Below are 20,687 nucleotides of genomic sequence, written 5' to 3' on the forward strand. Positions count from 1 at the left end.
AGGGAAAACATTGTTACATCCTGAAACGTTATTGCTCTATACTAGCAGGCAAGCTGTCTAGGAGCCATCCAATCGTTCGATTCTATAAAGAAATATTTGCTGAAATTGGTCAGTATTTATGAGATATGTCGTTGCCTCAGTTGAGAGACTGCACATCTACATATGCTCCGAGAGACAGTACTCTCAGTCAGGGGTTCTTGCGGCATGAGATTTCATGATTCGATGAGAGACATGAGCCTCAATACTCATCTGATTGATTGCTGGATCAGGAGCATGTATAGTTATGGTTTTACGATTGTATCCCTTGTCGAAAATCCACCATCTACATTAAGTCCCATGCTTAGTGAGGGGCAGTCATGTTCCTCAGTCAGCACTGGATGTTGTTTTCTAGTTATGAACGAAATAAGTAATTGAACTCAGTCGTAAGATAAGATGTTACCGGATTTTCGATTGCACGAGCGAACCATGGCTTGAACGAAGATCCTAGTGGCATGATAGAGCATCGGCTAACGAGCGTAAAGTGGTGTAGCACCGCTAATTTGGTGATGGAACCTTGGTCGATTTAGGACCCACGGGCCGGGCCCAAGAAGGACATCCTTGTGGAATTAGGTTTTGGAAACAAAATTTGATATAAAAGAATTAATCCCCCCCTTTTTTTTTTCACCTCACGACCGAACACCGCCTTCCTCCCTTCATCATGCTCACGTCCGATTACAAAAAAAATCAGGAGAAAACTTTTTTGCCGAAGCTGTCGCTGTCGGCCGTCTGTCGCCACCACCGTCCGGCCATATTCCGATCGGCACCGACCAGGTAAGCGTTTTTTTTTTTTTTGTGTGTTTGCTATTTCATGAGTTGTTCATGCTAAAGTTATATACATGTGCATATATGAGTGTGAGTTTTGTAGAAAAACCGTTGTTTGAAAATGTATGTTCATTCAATCATTAGTTTAAGAAACTAGTAATAATCCCTGACTTAAGAGAGATTTTTTTTTAATATATAGACTTATGTCTAGTGAAATTTTTTTGTTCATGAGCTTTCATGAAAACCAAAACTTTATCTTGAAAGGTGTGAATTTTCACAATATCGAAATAAACCCTCGTTTTAAAGACGGACGATCGTACGAAGGAAAAATATATATTATTATTTTTTATAAAACCGTGGAATATCCAAAATTTTTGTATTTACGTGAGTTTTGCTCACGTCAATTTTATTTTTTTGAAATTTACGTGAGTAATTCACGTTTTGTATATATATATATATATATATTTTGAAAATCAAAGCTTAACTTTGATTAATATTTAAAAGCAAACAATTATTTATGATGAAACTGCCTTGGTGTGAGTTTTTCATAACTCAGTGGTGAACGTTCACATAGTGAAAATTATGTTCATGATTTTATGAAAATCAGGTTTCGGTTTTTGAAAACGTTTTGCTCATTCTTTGCAGGTTTGAAGAAGCAAGCAAGTTTTCAAGTGTTAACTCCTTTATCAAAATCATTATTGTTAGTGGAATCGTAAACGGGTAAGAGTTAAGAGTTACCATTTTGTAGATGCTTTCATGAGCATTTTTATCATCCAATTGCTTCATTCCATCATTGATGTTCGCATCTTGCATGGATAATATACCTAAGTAGAGTTTTATGTGAATATTACAGCTCGCAAGGATGTATGGCTCCCAAGAAAATGATGTTTCCAGAGACGATACATGCATGGATGAGACTTCTGTTGGTGAAGAAGAAGAAGAAGAAGAAGCACTTGGAATCAAGAATGTTCCGAATATAGATGATGCGTTTTTCGAGGTTCAGCAGGAAACCGAAAAACGTCTCAAAATCCCAGCGTATCGTCTTCTGATAAATCCCAGAAGTGTTACTCAAAAGAAATTGGTGACTCCTAAGACAGTGATCCGATTCTGTCTTGAACGTGGACTTTTCCTTGCATCAATTATAGAGTTTAAGCTTTCTCGACGACCTTTAGAAAAATTCTCTGGATGGGAGAGACATATGTTGGGTTTCCCTCGCGTCAGAGCTATGCTGAATCAGGCTCAAGTGACAAGGGATATTCAAGCATATGGAGACTTGTTCATTTTTCATGATGTGCGAGGTATAGTGTCTCTACTTGATCGTTGTTTCATTCCGACCCATACCTTCATATGCATATGGGGAGAATTTACCATCACCTTAGAGGATGTAGTTGCTTTGTTGCATCTCCCAATCACAGGAAATCTCCCTGAGGGTCTCTCAGCTGAGGAGACGGAAGTTTCTAACATCTTGGCAGCAGAAATGGAGAGGATTAACAAGGTGTCCAGCAAGTGTTTTTATGATCACTGGTTAACACGCTGGTGGACAAGAGATGAGTCTCCCGATAGTCCCATTGACGGTATGTTATCCATTGCTGTTTTCTTATGTTTATGGTTGTCCAGAGACGTATTTGAAGATATTGGAAATTTGTTGAAGCCATTCGTGGTTTCCTTTGCTATCAAGATAGCTCAAGGTGAGCAATTTTCAATAGGTAGCCTATTCTTGGGTTCTTTGTACTCTAACTTAGACTCACTGATTATAGACTCCAGTGTATCGAATGGATTTATGAAGATCGAATGCTATACCAATACGATGTTTCTTCAAGCTTTGATGTGGGAACATTTCAATAATTACGCGCCTATACCACGTACTATCTTGCAAGGACCAAATGCTGATGCTCGCCATGTTTTCTCTGAGAAGGATAATGCCCGGATCATGCGCTGGTCTGCAAAGCAGTCTCGGTTTAAGACACGTCTCATTGATGTGCTAGATAATGAATCTGAGTTTGATTTCCGCCCATGGGTGTCAATTACTTCTTATATTTCCCAGCTGACAACTTTCAATACTGGAGAGAGTATGGCTTTGGCGTATGGTGCAGGTCTGAGCGATGGCGAGAGATCTTTAATGTTGAGTTGCACTCCTGGTCACTTGATATCAGCGATATATAGAGAACTTTCAGTGGAGGAATACAACATTGATAGAGCAGCTCGATAAATGGGTATGGATCAGCGTGTTCCAACTTTTCGAAGAAGGAAAGACCGTACACATCTAGAAGGAAGCGATTACTAGTTCCCTTGCTCGAGAGAATTACGTATGTAACTCCAGGTTATGTAGACTTTTGGAATTAAAAACTTGAGCGGTTACATGATTTCGTGATGGTTGATCAACCTCTGGTGAAATATAATCCTTTTGTTGAGATGATTTCTACTCGACCAATATTGAAGCATATCTCTAGTGGTGATAAACGAAAGACGTCTCCAGGATGTTCACATATATGTACCTTTTGTATAATCTTCATAAAATTATGATAATTGCATTTTTATCATTGCATCAAATTTTACCACAGGACGGTCGTAACATAAGGCCTCGAATCCATGTAGACTTCTCAGAAACTGAAGCGATTATTCATGGAGGAGAAGGCAGGAGAAAAAATTATAAGTTGTTACCTAATACCATAAAGTCCCCAGTTGTTTCTTTGGTGAGTTGTCAATATTTCTTTTGCCGTGACTTATTATTATCCGCATAATTAGGATTATAAAACTCATATTTGTTATTCCGTTGCAGAACTTTGCTCCATCAAGTATTGACGGCCTTCAATTCTCCGTTGCTGGGAAAACGGTTTGTGACTCGAGTGTTGAAGAAGAGGCTGACGTAAGTATTTCTTCGTATAACCAATTATGATGCTTTGTGGATAAAATTCTAATTGTTGAGAATATATCCAGGAGGATGTTTCCACGGAAGTTGAGAATACTGTTGATGCTCGTTCATCTTTGGAGGTTGGTGACGAAGAGGATTCTCAGAACTCAAGACCGAATGAGAGTAATGATGCTCTTAATACTGATAGAGGCAATCACGGCTCTTTGAATGCTTCAGAGACCACCCAAGTAAGTATTTCTCTTGAATTTTATCCATATAAGTATAAACTTGTTGATTTATGAATGAATGAGTGAGAACTCATGTGAATATACGAAAAGTTTTGCCGAAATACGTCACCAGAAATTCCAGAATTCAGCCCTTTAGCAAAAACGTTGTAGAATCTTCATACGATGTCAAATTTTTGCAATATACCCATGTATCCTTATGCCCAGGAAATTTAAATCTTTAACACAGAAGCGTTTAGAGTTTTGAGTACGTTTAGTGGCTGAAATCAGCGAAACAGTAAACTTCCAGGAGACCTTCAGGAATTTTTCAGCTGGAATGTAGTTAGATATCTTGGCCACATATTTTTACTAATTCATCCAATCTTTATGAAATTTTGACATGTTGTAGAGAACATCCATACGAAAAGAATGGTATATAACTCAACATTAGATTCTTCACCAATTGCTCCCAGTTTGTCGTCTTATACATGGCAGTGTAAAATCTCTTCAGATGAGCTTGTCGTAAAACGTGTTTTTATGACATTCACGCTATTTGCTCGTGTCTTGAATGCATAATGATGAACTTTGATGATGTTACATCACTTATATGCTGTAGTTTATGATTTCCTTTGGTTTACATGTTTAGATTGCTCTAATCTCATGTAATCTTCGTATTAGGTGCCAAATACCGAAGTTGAGAATAATGAAACTAATAATGATAACTCGAGCAACCCCGGGGTTATTGATGAAGAGACAACCATATCTGCACTTCAAGTCCATGAGAGGGTTGTTACTGATGCTGTTAAGGAGACCGAGACTTTAATTGTTGTTGCTTCAGTGGCGGAAGAAACCGAACCACAAGTAGAAGAAACTGAAGAAGTTGTTGCCATGACTGTAGAAGTTGCTCCAGTAATTGAAAATCGTACAGTTGTGCATGAATATAGATTGCACGAGTTTCTTTTGATCCTCCATTTGATGCATCACTCCCATACCACGAACTAGTTGGTGGATTCAGCGTTCCTATTGGATATGTCGACTTGTACGAGAAGATATGGAGGAGATTTGGTCACATCATCGTTACCAGAGATCCCAAGCGTGCTTATTCTTTATCAATGTAAGTAAGTGTTATCTTGCGTGTTGTAAGTGATATATGCGCTAGGGCCAGAAATACTATTACTCCAGATGTACTCTTTGATTGGGAGTTCAACTTGGAGAATTCTGAGAGACTTGGCTTCAACGTGAAGTGGATTCGTAAGAAGATATATGCTATCAAGGACTCATGCGAGAATAACATACCCTTTCCCAATGATGCTGTGATGGAGAAGGAAGACAAGATTGCTAGGCTGACTGAAGAGCTGAACATGAAGAAGGAAGCTTTACTGTAGCGCCCCCAAAGCTAGCATCTGACTAATCCAAGAGATTAACTAAACAAAGTGGCACTAAGGATCTAAATCATAAACTTAATCATTCAATTTAGAAAATCTGCTACAAAACTTAACCCAAAAACTAAGCCAACACTCTGATATTATATAAATGAAAATCTCTCAAGTGATAAGAATACAATAATGTGTTTTTTAACAAATTAACAAATAATACAAATATAAACGATAAACAAACATCTTCGATTCACCCAAACGTTAAGCTACAAAAACAGATATCTTCACGCGCATCGATTCTTCTGATAACTGAACAACTGAAGTGGGAACGAGTGAGCATATCATCCCTAAAGGGGTGCCCAATGGAAATAACATCTAACTTTTAAGTAAACATCGGCATGATTTGGAAAACAATACATGTTTTCCTAAATAATAAAATACAACTAACACACTAAACTATACAACATGTATATGGAACTAACTCCTTCTTTATTTCTGTGGTGACATTTACACAACTGATTGGTGACAATTACAAACCTAGATAGTCTGTGGGTGAATGTACACACCCGTAATATTGGTGACAATTACACACCTAGATATTCTTGGTGACAATTACACACCCAAATGTGCATGAAAGTATAAATGAAGGAGTGTATCCGATATACCACATAAGGAAATTCTTATTTCCCAACAATTCATAAAGACGAACCAGACATTACCGTTCCTTTCCAAACAATGGAAAGATTAAAAGAAATAACAAAACTGTCGGAATTCAAATTAAACAATGCATGGAATGCATAAATGAACAATGCATGAGTTTGTTAAACATAAACTTTTATAAAAGAATATCAACGGTTACAAAAAAACTAAATGTATTCCCACCTCTTTTGATGACAAGCCACGCCTACCTCGAGATACATGATCCACTGGTTCATCCTTTGAATCGATGGTAGGTTCGGAAACCTACAATAAAATACTGCAAGTGCACAATGTCTCACTAATAGAACAATGGCAAGTACAGGTCGTTCCCACGAGGAGTGTGAAAATACTACTTCTAACTAATACCAAGACCAAATAATCAAATAGATAATGTTTAATGAGTTTTCAGGAATTTGAAACAAAATGAAACAATAAATAATTTTAACGAAAAACAGAATGATAGAAGGTTGTTAGGATTTTCGGTTTCCACCAATTAATTATGCAACCTCTACTAATATTTAAAAATCTATTCCATGCATTTTCAAATATTGTTTCTCCGCTCTAGTTTTCTTCGCTTCATGAGTAATGATTCTAAAGCATTACCTATCTATCCTTGCATACCACGTCTAGGGATTTAACCGAAGCACGAAATATCAATTCAAAAGCATAAATAATCAAGAAAATCACATGAACAATAAAATACCAAGCTATATGAAGAAAAACTACTAGTCATGTAAATCATTATTGAGCATATAAATGTAGAGTTTACACAATTAAATTGGTTTCTATCCAAACCCTAACATAATTCTAGCTAGACATGGATTTCTCAAAAACCATAAACATATTAAAATCAAACTTTAGCTAAAGAAAAATGAAGAATCGAAAACAAAACTCCAAAATCCTTCTCTTGTTTCTCTTCCAGCTCTGTGGCCGGGCACCCCCCAGTATATTTTGAAACAACACAAAAATATAGCTCACAAATGAATTCACGTTTTTCTTCTTCGTCGCCACATCACCTCCCAATAGAAGTCTGCCACATGTCATGAAAATATAAATTCACCCAATAATGTTGTGTCGCGTGTCATAATATGACGAGACATTGTAAAGTATCACCGAATCTCCACTTTCCATAGTATATGAATTTCATTTAGAAAGCATGATATTTTCTTGCATGTGCTGGGTCCCACCTTAACTGTATTTGCAAAATGACGTCAGTTGGCTTCAAATATACCTTCACATTCTTTATATAAATATAGCAAGAGAACTTATGTAAGGACAAGATATATTAATCTTTCCTTTTTCTTCATTTGCACGTGGTCATGGAGGTGATATTCTTCCATTCTTATGCTAACAATAATAAAGTCACTCTTGACCAATCTTAGGTGGCATTAGTGTGCTGACATCAACTCGCTTCACCATTAAGTCTCACATTTTGATGTTTATTCGATGGATGATCGAATTCACTTGTACTTTCTGCAAAAGCACTAAAATAGTGTCATTAGTCAAAATATTGAGTCCTAGCTAATATAAATACGGGTATAAGATGTAGCACTTTCGTGCTTATCAACACCCCCACACTTATATTTTGCTAGTCCTCGAGAAAAACAAAGAATTGACCCGCTACACAGCTGGTCATATGAAAATAGAGACCCTCTACACAACTGGTCATATTTTTTTTTTCTTGTTTTTTAGACCCGCTACACAGCTGGTCAAATAATAAGATAAAGAAAGAGAGAGACCCGCTACACAGTTGGTCATAGAAAATACCATACAAAAGACCCGCTACACAGCTGGTCATGACCCTAAAAACCATAACGATAATAATATTTTTTTTAAGACCCGCTACACAGCTAATCATTTTTTTTTTAGACCCGCTACACAGCTGGTCATAATTTTTTTTTAAATCCTAACCAAAGTGTCACTCCCCCACACTTAAATAATACATTGTCCTCAATGTAATTGAGTCATCCAACGTAGAAATCAAGGTGGGAAATTATAAATTGCAAAAAAATAAATAAACAAATAAAAATAAAAGATAGAGAAAAGGGAACAAATCTGATGGGTTGACTCCCACGAAGCGAAATGTATTGTTTCCCTGCTTTCAATAGCACATAATCTCAAACAAAATGAGGTTGATACCCCAAAGTAAGCTGCCAATCATATATATAGAGTCTGAAAAGTTGGGGATCAACCCAACCAATCCGGTCAGCTGAAAATATGCACCTGCAAAAACTATAATCATCCAAAGATATATGTGAATCCATTCCCCATAAATAACAATCTTTAGTAATCAATTCATGCATTGTCAGGATATGTAAATCATTCACACAAAGAGGTATAAATTTTTCAATACCTTCTAGTTGAGGTGCACGCCCTAAATCAGGTTCTAAATCAGCGGAAATAACTTTTATGGCTGATATTGGTTCCAGTTGAGCAAAATAGGGCACACGAACATATGTTGGCTCAAATGGAGCAATAATATCATGACTCGTAGACCCGTTATCATCTAAAACGGTTTCATTATCAATATCATCAAGAAAAAAAAATTCTGAACTTAATGGCTTAAAGGTCATGGTCGAAACTTTCTCGACTAATGGAACTAGTCGAGACTCGAACAAAACTAGAGGTTCTAGTTTGGATTTCCATTTAATTAGTGTTTAACAGCGGTGTGGAGTCTAACAAGGCATTGACTTCACAAATAAAACTATCGTCATCAAAATCATACCCAAAATGAGCTAAGCAAACCTCTAATGGATCTCCCAAGTGGCTCTTGCAAATATCTTGCGAGTGCATACTTTCTTTTCGCCCGCACTTCAGACTAAAGTACCTAAAAAAATAATCAAACAAACTGCGTAAAAAGAACTAAAAGAACAATAAAAATAAATTATTTACAAAAGTTAAAAATAAGCTATATACAATGATATCAACTAGCGAGTATTTTGCTACCACTCCCCGGCAGCGGCGCCAAAAACTTGGTAATATTTTTAATTGAGTTGTAGTAAGAAGATTCGTTCACTCAGATTTGTTGAGAATTTATTTTAAGACTTAATAAAGAAAATAAGGAAAAATATATATACACAATTTGTCACAAGATGAAGAGACGCTGAGACGCGGGATTCCACTACTTTTCATAATGTTATGGTTCAGTCATTAACTCTAGACAATATAGCTCAAACAAAAGAAGTTGTGACTCTAGTTCTTTGCCAAAAATAGATTTCGTAAAATATTATTTGTAAGTTAAAAGCATGACGCATCTAAAGTATTTAGAACTAAGCATGCGGTATCTAACAAAATAAAAAATAATTAATAGAAACCATAAAGCAATTAAATCTATGCAAAAAGTCAATAAAAGAATTAATTCATTTACCACAATCATGAAATGTTGCTTCCTCCGTTGTCCCAGTGATGGGGTCTAGCTCCGCATGGTGAAAACACACTCAAAGGAATTTTTCATTGCTCAAAAAGGTGTTTACAAGGAGAAAATGGAGAAATAATTCAAAATCGGGTTTGTAACAATTATATTTGTTACAAACCAGAGAACTACTGTTGCTCTAAGACTGTCTCCTGAACTACGACCCTCAGTTGTGGGTTCTAACCACTGTAGCATAAACGACTGTCCTTAGGCGTCCAATGAGTGGGTCGATGTTCTTCGTTTTCTTCACAGCAGCATAAATGGTGGTTTCCTGCCACTTGATTATCTCGAGTTTCTGATGCTCTGCCACTCTCCCAAACTCTTCATCCCCCTTGCTGACTTCTCAACTCCTCATTTATATACGCCAGAACCAAATATCTTCCCCTTAATTCCCAAATCTTCTCGCCATTAAAAACAATATCCGGGGAATATCTTTACGAATTTGCAGCTCATATAGTTTCCCATTTTATCTCCATCGCGCGTCCTCTGGCAGCTAAGAACATGTAAACATGCTTAGAGAGAGTCAAACACCCTAACTGCACACGCCAGCTCATAAAAATCCCGTGGATGTACTCCTGCAAAACTCGTGCTTCTCTGTTTTCTTCTCGCGGAATATCCAGCAAAATTGGATCGAACCAAAGGCCCATACCAAGCCTTTTAGGTTATATCACGTCCACCCATGAAGTTTCAGCGATTTAGTCTACCTCTAACCCATCCAAAATCCCATCGAGAAAACTGCCAAGAGTGAACTCTTCTTCCCGCCAAAAAATGAATTTGAAATGAAGAAGAAGGGTTTCCCCCTATCCGGTCCTGGGATGCGATTAGCAGCTGCCTAGAAATGGGGTGCCCCTTAGTAATTAGGTTCCCCTTATCCAAAGTGAGGGTATGTATAGTAAATGTCCTCCGGGGGTGCCCTGAGTAACTTTTCGAGCCGATTTTCCCAAGAATGTTTATTTCCCCTACAAACACATAAAACACCATAATAAGTACGAAATCGAGTACTAACAATACGGAACATTGAGGACACATTAGACACATAAATGCGTCTATCAAATACCCTCAAACTTATTATTTGCTAGTCCTCGAGCAAAACTAAAAAAAATAGAACCGAGTTAATCTCGGGAGGGTTTACCAGAGGTGTACCCACAAAAACCTTTTACTCCAAACCCTAGCTATCTATGCAGAACCTTGGAAGACACTAAAGAATCTCCTTGGTTGGCATACAATCATTGACTATAGGAGGAAGTACCCTGATGCGAAATTCCAATTGTTGTACACGAGTTTGCACCCACATACTAAAATTCATATAAAGTGACAGAGCTCTACTCAGATAGTTTCTGTACATCATAACCAGAGTCAACAGATCACATGGAAAGATTAAGAAGATGGATAAAGAGAAAAGATAGATGGTTTAAAGTGAACGGTGTTTCCCATATCTGTCTGAAGGCCTCTGCCAAGATAGACCTATCCTAATGGACTGAGATACCGGTCTGACTAATATCAACACAACTGGCATATACATGGGGACCAGTGGTTGATAAACCTAACTCTAGGTCAACAAAACTGGCATATATAAGGGCACCAGTGGTCGACTTTATTGAATTTATTCTTGTTGGTCTGATGGTCTGGTCTTAATTCTTTTTTTCTTTTTTTTTTTGGTATCTCAATCACCCTATTTCACCCTAGCAAAGGTAACAACTTGAATCATGTGCCCCACCAAATCACTTAACAAATAAAAACAAAAGGATTAGGATTCAACGAGATATGGCGAAACTACCATGTTTTTTTTTAATTCTAACACCTGAGCTCTGTGCTTGTATGAATAGACTCTTTAGATGTTTCCATCTAATCAGATTGGTTCCTCAAATCCTACAACCGAGATGTTTCCATCCACTTATATAGGTTAGTGCTATCCTTAGTAGGCATAAATTTCTAGGCTCTGGAGTTTATTTATACTGCAACTAAAAAGTTTCTCCCATACCCCCAAACTTAAATCTAACATTGTCCTCAATGTTCTAAAGATAAAATTAAAAGCGTGAACAAGGAGAAACTGTTACCACTTGAAGCAAAAGAGTTAAGGAAAGATATTACCGTGTTGCAAGAGCATGGGTTACCTCCCAAGAAGTGCTAAGTTTATAGTCTTCAGCCAGACTAAGAAAGGATTAGTCACCTCGTAGAATCATATAGCAGTAGCCGGAATAACTGTGGGTCATCTGGATCAAAAAGTGTTACCCACAAGAAGAGGAAAGTGCAACAGACCAAGAAGATACCGAACATACCCTTGCTTAAGACAACTACATCTAGTTGTGGTTCAGGTTCAAGCTCTATAAAAGGTTCTAAATAAAAAGTTTTTATCGGTTGGATTTCCTCAAAGATAAGATCCGGTTCAGGTATTAGAGTCTGGAAAAACTCAACTAAGAACTTAGAAGCACATAACAACAACCTGAATAATTGGGGATCCTCTAATTCAATTAGATTTGACTCACATAGTTGACCACAATAATGGTCATTCTTAAGAAAATGTATCGACCCTAATATCCTAAAGTAATTAGGTTTAGTCTCAAAACTTAATAACCGACACATCTGAAAATCATAAGGTCCCACAATTGGTTGAAAAGTTTTTGGTGGGAAAACAAAGTCAATATTGGTATCATAGCCTGGGTTAACCACATCAACCATAGGATGAGTTTCTAACAACTGAGCTTCTTTCTGGACATCATTAGGTTCGGTAAAATGTGTATGAAGATAATCTTGTAAGATGGTTGAGGCACAAATGTCAAGTCCTACAAGAGGGAACTTTCTAATAGTTAAAGCACACGGAGAATGATAATTACGCCCAAACTTAGAGTTTTCTGTGTCTCTAGAAAGACTAGTCATGACTTCCCTAATTTCTAGGTCATCAGATTCCTGAAAATGGTCAATTGATTCTTCTAAGTCTGGTTCATCCTCGCTCATCTCTACGAGTTTATGGTCTTCTAAGATTAGTGTTTCTAAATCGCTAGACTCTAAAACATTATTCTCAGGGTAAACTCTTTCCTCTAAACCATCATCACAATCATATAAAGGATTACCAACGAAAGTTTCTAGTAAAGGCTCATTAACTAAGGTGTTAATCATAATTACTTCCTCTGATTCACTGATAGGCACATCAAATAATGGATTATCCAACATACTGCAGGCTAAAGGATCATGAACTACATCGTCTAAAATGGTGGTATCTCTAGTCAAATCCTCATCCTTTTGAATAGGTGAATAATTATTAAAATTATTTGGATTTGTACTAGAAACAACACTATCATTATAAATCTCAATCGGAGTAATAAATTCCTGATCACTATGCCTACATATTTCATGTTCTTCATCAATACTATCCTCATCATAATCATCTTTATAATAACATGAAAAAGATCGAACCTCATCAAAACAGGTAGTGTTACCAATTATAACCTCGTCATCTCGATTATGTGAATAAAAACTATCCTTATTTTCAAGGGTGGTATTGGGAACACTATACCGGAATTTAAAACTATCCTGAGCAAGTTTTTCCACAATCCTATTTGTACTCTCAGTAAATTTCTTGAGGGTCTCTTCTAGAGATAATTTAGTTGACCGCTCTACGGACTCTTCTGGGAGAAGAATATTATAAGTCTCTTTCATAAATAACTTCCGTGTTGACTCATTGAAACTCCTGAGAGACTCTTCTAGAGAATAGAAGGATTGTTTTGCTCGTATGACCTGTGGGTATGTGGATAATAATTGGGCTCACAATGGTATGGACCATAACCTTCAAAAATTTCGCGTTCCCAATCACTATTCACACTATGGTCATAAAAAGGATAATGTCCAAGCTTCTCAGTCGGATACTCATTGTATTGGCTATTATAATACCAGTTCGACATCCTAACTGCAAGGGAATTCTAAACAAACACAAAGAAGGCTGACTCGACCACAACAAGCCTATTTTATCTAGCAAACAAAAAGCATGATGGCTCCACTTAGATTGTTTCTAGACCAGCTTTTAATCATTCGAAATGGAATTCGTTACAATTTAAGCAAACCCCTCTGGAATCAATCCGAGTCAAAGTAAGTTGAATAGAGGCGAGGGAAGCTGCGTGGAACTTTAATACCCTAGGCCTCACCGCATTACAAGGCGGCGCAGTCACGCATTCAACTCACAGAAACCATCATGAACTTCGAAGTATGCTTAAAAGAGTAACCAATAATTCTCGAATGACTTTCCTATTAAGCTCGTTATCCTATCGGTTTCGTTCTAGTCAAAATTTTAGGCTTAGGTTCGCGTAGGTTACGTGTTTCTAAGGCGGGCAAGAAGGAAATGGTGATGAAATCCGAGTCCTTATCTTGATTTGTCCAGGCTTTGCCCTTTACTAGAAAATTAAATCAGATTTCAGGTCCTCAACATATAGGCATACAAAATCATCCAGTAAACCCGCTGCCAGGGGATTCGCGGGTGTTTATAATTCTTACCTCCCGTTCCAGACGGGGGATGAACCGTTGAAGTCGACTCGGGCCACAACTCCAATGTCGTGTACGAACCCGAGGGGCCGAGACGATATCGTAATCGTCGTCCTTCTCTGCAGACAGTTTATATTTAAAACTACCCTTCCGTAGGGTTTAAAAAAAATAATAATAATAAAGTCCCAAAGTTCAATGTCCGAAAATAAAAAAATGTCCAAAAATAAAAGATTACAAAAAAACCTTAATTACAGTTTCTAAAAAAAATAAAATAGAATATCTATATACAAAAATTTTCTTCTTCACTCCTTTTGGATTCCTCCTTTCTTGTCTTCTTTGGCTTCGCTTTTGTTTTCAGCACTTTCTCCCCTCTTCTTTAGCTCAGTTCCAAACCTGAAAGCAAACAAGAAATAACGAAAGGCGTAAAAAGGAACAAATAAAAAAAACTAAAAACTAAAAACAAATTTATAAACAAATCTGCGTTGGCGGCGCCAAAAATTGGTCATTATTTATTTATTTTTTAGACCCGCTACACAGCTGGTCATAATTTTTTTTTTAAATCCTAACCAAAGTGCCACTCCCCCACACTTAAATATTACATTGTCCTCAATGTAATTGAGTCATCCAACGTAGAAATCAAGGTGGGAAATTATAAATTGCAAAAAAAATAAACAAATAAAAATAAAAGATAGAGAAAAGGGAACAAATCTGATGGGTTGACTCCCACGAAGCGAAATGTATTGTTTCCCTACTTTCAATAGCACATAATCTCAAAAAAAAATGAGGTTGATACCCCAAAGTAAGCTGCCAATCATATATATAGAGTCTGAAAAGTTGGGGATCAACCCAACCAATCCGGTCAGCTGAAAATATGCACTTGCAAAAACTATAATCATCCAAAGATATATGTGAATCCATTCCCCATAAATAACAATCCTTAGTAATCAATCCATGCATTGTCAGGATATGTAAATCATTCACATAAACAGGTATAAATTTTTTCAATAGCTTCTAGTTGAGGTGCACGCCTTAAATCAGGTTCTAAATCAGCGGAAATAACTTTTATGACTGATATTGGTTCCAGTTGAGCAAAATAGGGCACACGAACATATGTTGGCTCAAATGGAGCAATAATATCATGACTCATAGACCCGTTATCATCTAAAACGGTTTCATTATCAATATCATCAAGACAAAAAAATTCTGAACTTAATGGCTTAAAGGTCATGGTCGAAACTTTCTCGACTGATGGAACTAGTCGAGACTCGAACAAAACTAGAGGTTCTAGTTTGGATTTCCATTTATTAGTGTCTAACAGCGGTGTGGAGTCTAACAAGGCATTGACTTCACAAATAAGACTATCGTCATCAAAATCATACCCAAAATGAGCTAAGCAAACCTCTAATGGATATCCCAAGTGGCTCTTGCAAATATCTTGCGAGTGCATACTTTCTTTTCGCCCGCACTTCAGACTAAAGTACCTAAAAAAATAATCAAACAAACTGCGTAAAAAGAACTAAAAGAACAATAAAAATAAACTATTTACAATAAAAATTAAAAATAAGCTATATACAATGATATCAACTAGCGAGTATTTTGTTACCACTCCCCGGCAGCGGCGCCAAAAACTTGGTAGGTTCGGAAACCTACAATAAAATACTGCAAGTGCATAGTATATCTCACTAGTAGAACAATGGCAAGTACAGGTCGTCCCACGAGGAGTGTGAAAATACTACTTCTAACTAATACCAAGACCAAATAATCAAATAGATAATGTTTAATGAGTTTTCAGAAATTTGAAACAAAATGAAACAATAAATAATTTTAACGAAAAACAGAATGATAGAAGGTTGTTAGGATTTTCGGTTTCCACCAATTAATTATGCGAACTCTACTAATCTTTAAAAATCTATTCCATGGATTTTCAAATATTGTTTCTCCGCTCTAGTTTTCTTCGCTTCATGAGTGGTGATTCTAAATCATTACCTATCTATCCTTGCATACCACGTCTAGGGATTTAACCGAAGCACGAAATATCAATTCAAAAGCATAAATAATCAAGAAAATCACATGAACAATAAAATACCAAGCTATATGAAGAAAAACTACTAGTCATTTAAATCATTATTGAGCATATAAATGTAGAGTTTACACAATTAAATTGGTTTCTACCTAAACCCTAACATAACTCTAGCTAGACATGGCTTTCTCAAAAACCATAAACATATTAAAATCAAACTTTAGCTAAAGAAAAACGAAGAATCGAAAACAAAACTCCAAAATCCTTCTCCTGTTTCTCTTCTAACTCTGTGGCCTGGCGCCCCCCCCAGTATATTTGAAACAACAAATAAATATAGCTCACACATGAATTCACGTTTTTCTTCTTCGTCGCCACAGCACCTCCCAATAGAAGTCTGTCACATGTCATGAAAATATAAATTCACCCAATGATGTTGTGTCGCGTGTCATAATATGACGAGACATTGTAAAGTATCACCGAATCTCCACTTTCCATAGTATATGAATTTCATTTAGAAAGCATGATATTTTCTTGCATGTGCTGGGTCCCACCTTAACTGTACTTGCAAAATGACATCAGTTGGCTTCAAATATACCTTCAGATTCTTTATATAAATATAGCAAGAGAACTTATGTAAGGACAAGATATATTAATCTTTCCTTTTTCTTCAGTTGCACGTGGTCATGGAGGTGATATTCTTCCATTCTTATGCTATCAATAATAAAGTCACTCTTGACCAATCTTAGGTGGCATTAGTATGCTGACATCAACTCGCTTCACCATTAAGTCTCACATTTTGATGTTTATTCGCTGGATGATCGAATCCACTTGTACTTTCTGCAAAAGCACTAAAATAGTGTCATTAGTCAAAATATTGAGTCCTAGCTAATATAAATATGGGTATAAAATGTAGCACTTTCGTGCTTATCAATCGGTCGTTGTTAATACAGACTAACTGTTAATCACATAAGAACTCTAAGAATCTAGCCAAAAGGCTCACACAAGAATCATACAAGTCTAACGGTTCCAGACCCACTTATGATTCTATATCTTTTTTTATAATCTATCTTTAGCATCTCTAAGAGTTACTAATTCATTTGGATTGGTTCTATAGTCCAATAGCTAAGTCTTATGATTATCTACAACTTTGTAGAAGGAACCAAAAGCTAATTCGGACCATAAGTGGTCCAAAACTAAGGGTGCACACAGTACGGTTCGGCTCGGTTCTTGTCGAGGCCGAGTACCTGTACCTCCCTAGTCTCGGTTCTTAGTTTTTGGACCGGTACCGGTGCCTGTACCTCTGTCCTCGGTTCCGATACCATTCGGGACAAGTACAGTACCAGGGACGGTTCCGGTACCAGTCGGTACTTTCTGTCAGAATTCCAACATTACACTGAACTTTTTCATAGGGGTTACAAACTCCAAAAGACCAACCCTTTGAGACACTAAACCTGTACCTCCTTATTGATAAAAACCTTTTTATTTTACATAGGATGTTTATTAATCTGAACAAATGCCATATGGAAATAGTAAAGCACTAACTAAAACTATTAACTATTTTGGCAAATTTTAGATGGCATTGCATTACAACCCAATGATCAAGTTTTATCCTGGCCATAAATTCTTGACATTATGCCAGTGGTCAAACCGTTGGAGACTACAGATATTCCTGGTAGTAATAGTAATAGTATTTACTTGAACAATAACTGGAGCTTTTAACAAATGCAAAATGATATGGCCTAATTTCTTCTTGACTACTGCAAGTATCTTTTGATTAAACCAAAAGTACCAAGGCAGCCATTTATGCTTAACAACGAAACGAGGATAATCAATGACAATGTTGAACTGTACATCCACGTTTCTCTAAACTTCAAGTAATCTTACATAAGAACAAAACTTCAAATATGTACTAGTCTTACCTCTGAGATCCCTCCAGGCGAACCATGTCGATAATGCCGGTGATGCCTAGCTCCAAACACTTAAGATTCATCATGAGATGGTTCCAAGTCAGATGGTGAATCCAATATGGAAGATATCTGTTCAAGAGTGGCAGTTCTCCTCGAAATACAAGGACGCTGTAATTGACAACCAGTAAACAAGATTAGAATCTGCACTTCAGTTAATATTGAACACACGTATTCATCAAGTAATACAAAGAAAAAGGACTAATTGCAGAATAAGAAATCTGAGCAATGACATAAATTCCCAATTTTATAATTGACATTTTCCTTACTCGGTACAAACGGGACGGGACGGTAAGGGACATGAATAGAGTCATGTACCTGTACCCCTAGAGGTCAGTTCTCAGTTTTAAAACCGGTACCTGTACCTCCTTTCTCGGTTCGATACAAAACCAGGTACGGTTCCACCGGTTCCGGCACGGTCCGGTTTTTCGGCGCGGTTCCTGTGCACCCTTATCCAAAACATTAATTGAGATTTCTGGCCAAAAGCCCAAGTCCACTAAGTCAGTCCTTAAACTAAGGCCTGGTCTATCTAGTCCACTAACAGTCACTAACGGTCAACGGGGTCAACTAACAGTCAACGACAATAGTCAAGTCAAGGTCCTGGTCAAATGGTCAACTGAGTCAAACCGATTCAACTCAGTTTAACAGGGTCAACTCGACTCAGTCAGATGGTCCGAGTCAGGTAAGTCAGCTATACTTACTGGGATGACTAATAGGCCAAAAGCCTAAGCTAAACTTCTATTACTGGGATGACTAATAGGCCAAAAGCCTAAGCTAAACTTCTATTACTGATATCATTTCAATAACAATCTATTCATTCAAAACAAACTTTGAATTTCAAATACAATGTAGAACTCTTATTACCTGCAATTGTAGCTTTAAGCTTTTCACAGCCACCACTTGACTATAATTCTACAACTATCGTCTCAGTTACACATTTCGTGCTTGCAAACTCTCAACACACAAACAACACCACGACCTATGGTTTCTAAACCTCCACCAACCACAAATATCCCCTGCAACCTCCACATCACCACCACAACTTATAACTCAGTATAATCATCTACATATGCAACAACCAATCCATTTAACATCATCTCTTCTTCACCTGCAGTTTCATCCTCAACACCAACAACACTTTTAACTTCACATTCTGCTCTCTTTACACAGTTCACTTCATGGCTGTAATATCCACTCAACATTCACCAATTCCTAATTTATTCATCCAAATCCCCTGCAAGTCTGAGCAGACCCAGCTATAATTCACTAGACAACCACCAACAAACTCAATTACAACCATCTGATGCAGTATCTCATGACTCAATATCACCTCAGCTTGCATCACAGCTCATTTAAACCACCAACATCCACAACAACCATTAGCCTCTTTATTACAATTCAAAATTCAACTTATATTCAATTCATACACCATTTATAACTCCATCAACTCAGACATCTTAAATTGTTAACATCACCAATATCATATTCAATCCATAACTAAAATAAGAATTACTTCAGTTGATAACACATAATCATGAAATTCTACTTACCGCATGAGAATTACCTTGGACGGAAATCACAATTGTATAACTTCTCATCCTCCATCTCAATCAGATCCAGTCACTTGAATCAATCACTTTTATGAACCCTAATACTAATTTTGGGAAGAACTTGAAACCCTAATTTCAGTTCACCACCATACATCGCCAAAAACATCCAATTAACCCCAATTCATCCAACTACAATTCTATTAAGGACAAACCCATCACTAATTCAATCCACTTAACATCAATATCTCCTTCTAATTCTTCCTTGAATTCTTTCTGAAATCCTAGCTTCAATCAATTCATCTCCAAAACAAGTTCATAACTTCAATTGAACCTAAACCCATGATTCTTCATCCCACCATAGTTCTAATTTTATCTCTTAAAACTTCAGAACCTAAATTAACTCTATAACCCTAATTTAGTTCATCTTTCCTTCATCTTCCAGTACTTAATCAACATCCTCCTAAACTCAAACAGAAACAATACTTCCACCATCACTTGATTCATGATCAGACTCATCTTATCTTGATCTCAAAACTATATTTCATCTCCCAAAATCTAACAGAAGAAGAAACAGAGGAGGAGCAGAAGAAGAACGAAGAAGAAAGAGAAATAAGAAAAGGGAAACTGAATTCTCGAACGATTCAACAGGGGATAAGGCCGACCGAAATGTTAAAGGCACCCGAGAAACGGATAAGGGCAGTTAGGCGACTCTTTTGCCCTTCACACTAATCTGATGAATTCTTCTTCATCCGGTATTCAAATGACACGTTCGAGTAGTCCATTGCGCATAACTTTCCGAGACCTATTCAACGGTACTAGTTTCGTAGCTAGATCGTTGTTAGATTAATTCCTATTAATTAACGTTCGTGTTAAATTAGTCGAGCGATTATCGGCTAATTCGTCTCTTGACTAGTCTAATAACATTGACGAGCTTGAGGGTCCTTACATACACAAATCTTGAAGGATGCAAAGGAGCGAAAATCTTTCTTTGCTGATTTTCTTTGATTTCTTTCCATAATCTCTTGAATTTCTGAACTTCTGAGAGATGTGAGGTTTATTTTCTGGTTTTGATTGGTTTTGGATAAGTAGATGATTGAGGTTTTTCTTTGGATTTGATAGAGATTTTCTTTAAGTAAACTGAATTTTGATAAATAAATTGAATTCAAATTACTGAATGCAAGTATTGCAAACATTTTGGAGGAATTGAAATACAATGAAAGAAAATCCTAAATGCCAAATATTTTGGGTGTTCATGAACACCCAGTACCTCAAACGTCCAACACCTTAAGCGTCAAAGTCCTTGAGCCAATTCTCGTG

The 20,687-nt window shown here is 36.9% G+C and overlaps 1 long non-coding RNA gene across 1 annotated transcript; it reads right to left on the minus strand.

The window, feature by feature from the left end:
* Positions 1–16,661: 16,661 nt before the first annotated feature.
* On the minus strand, positions 16,662–19,974 carry LOC113277705. The gene is made up of 3 exons (XR_003325077.1): positions 18,685–19,974; positions 17,776–17,931; positions 16,662–16,693 (listed from the first exon to the last, which is right to left on the minus strand). It is a non-coding gene; the product is annotated as an uncharacterized LOC113277705 (long non-coding RNA).
* Positions 19,975–20,687: the final 713 nt, after the last annotated feature.

The sequence above is a fragment of the Papaver somniferum genome, chromosome 5 (assembly GCF_003573695.1).
Source record: "Papaver somniferum cultivar HN1 chromosome 5, ASM357369v1, whole genome shotgun sequence".
NCBI lineage: Eukaryota > Viridiplantae > Streptophyta > Magnoliopsida > Ranunculales > Papaveraceae > Papaver > Papaver somniferum.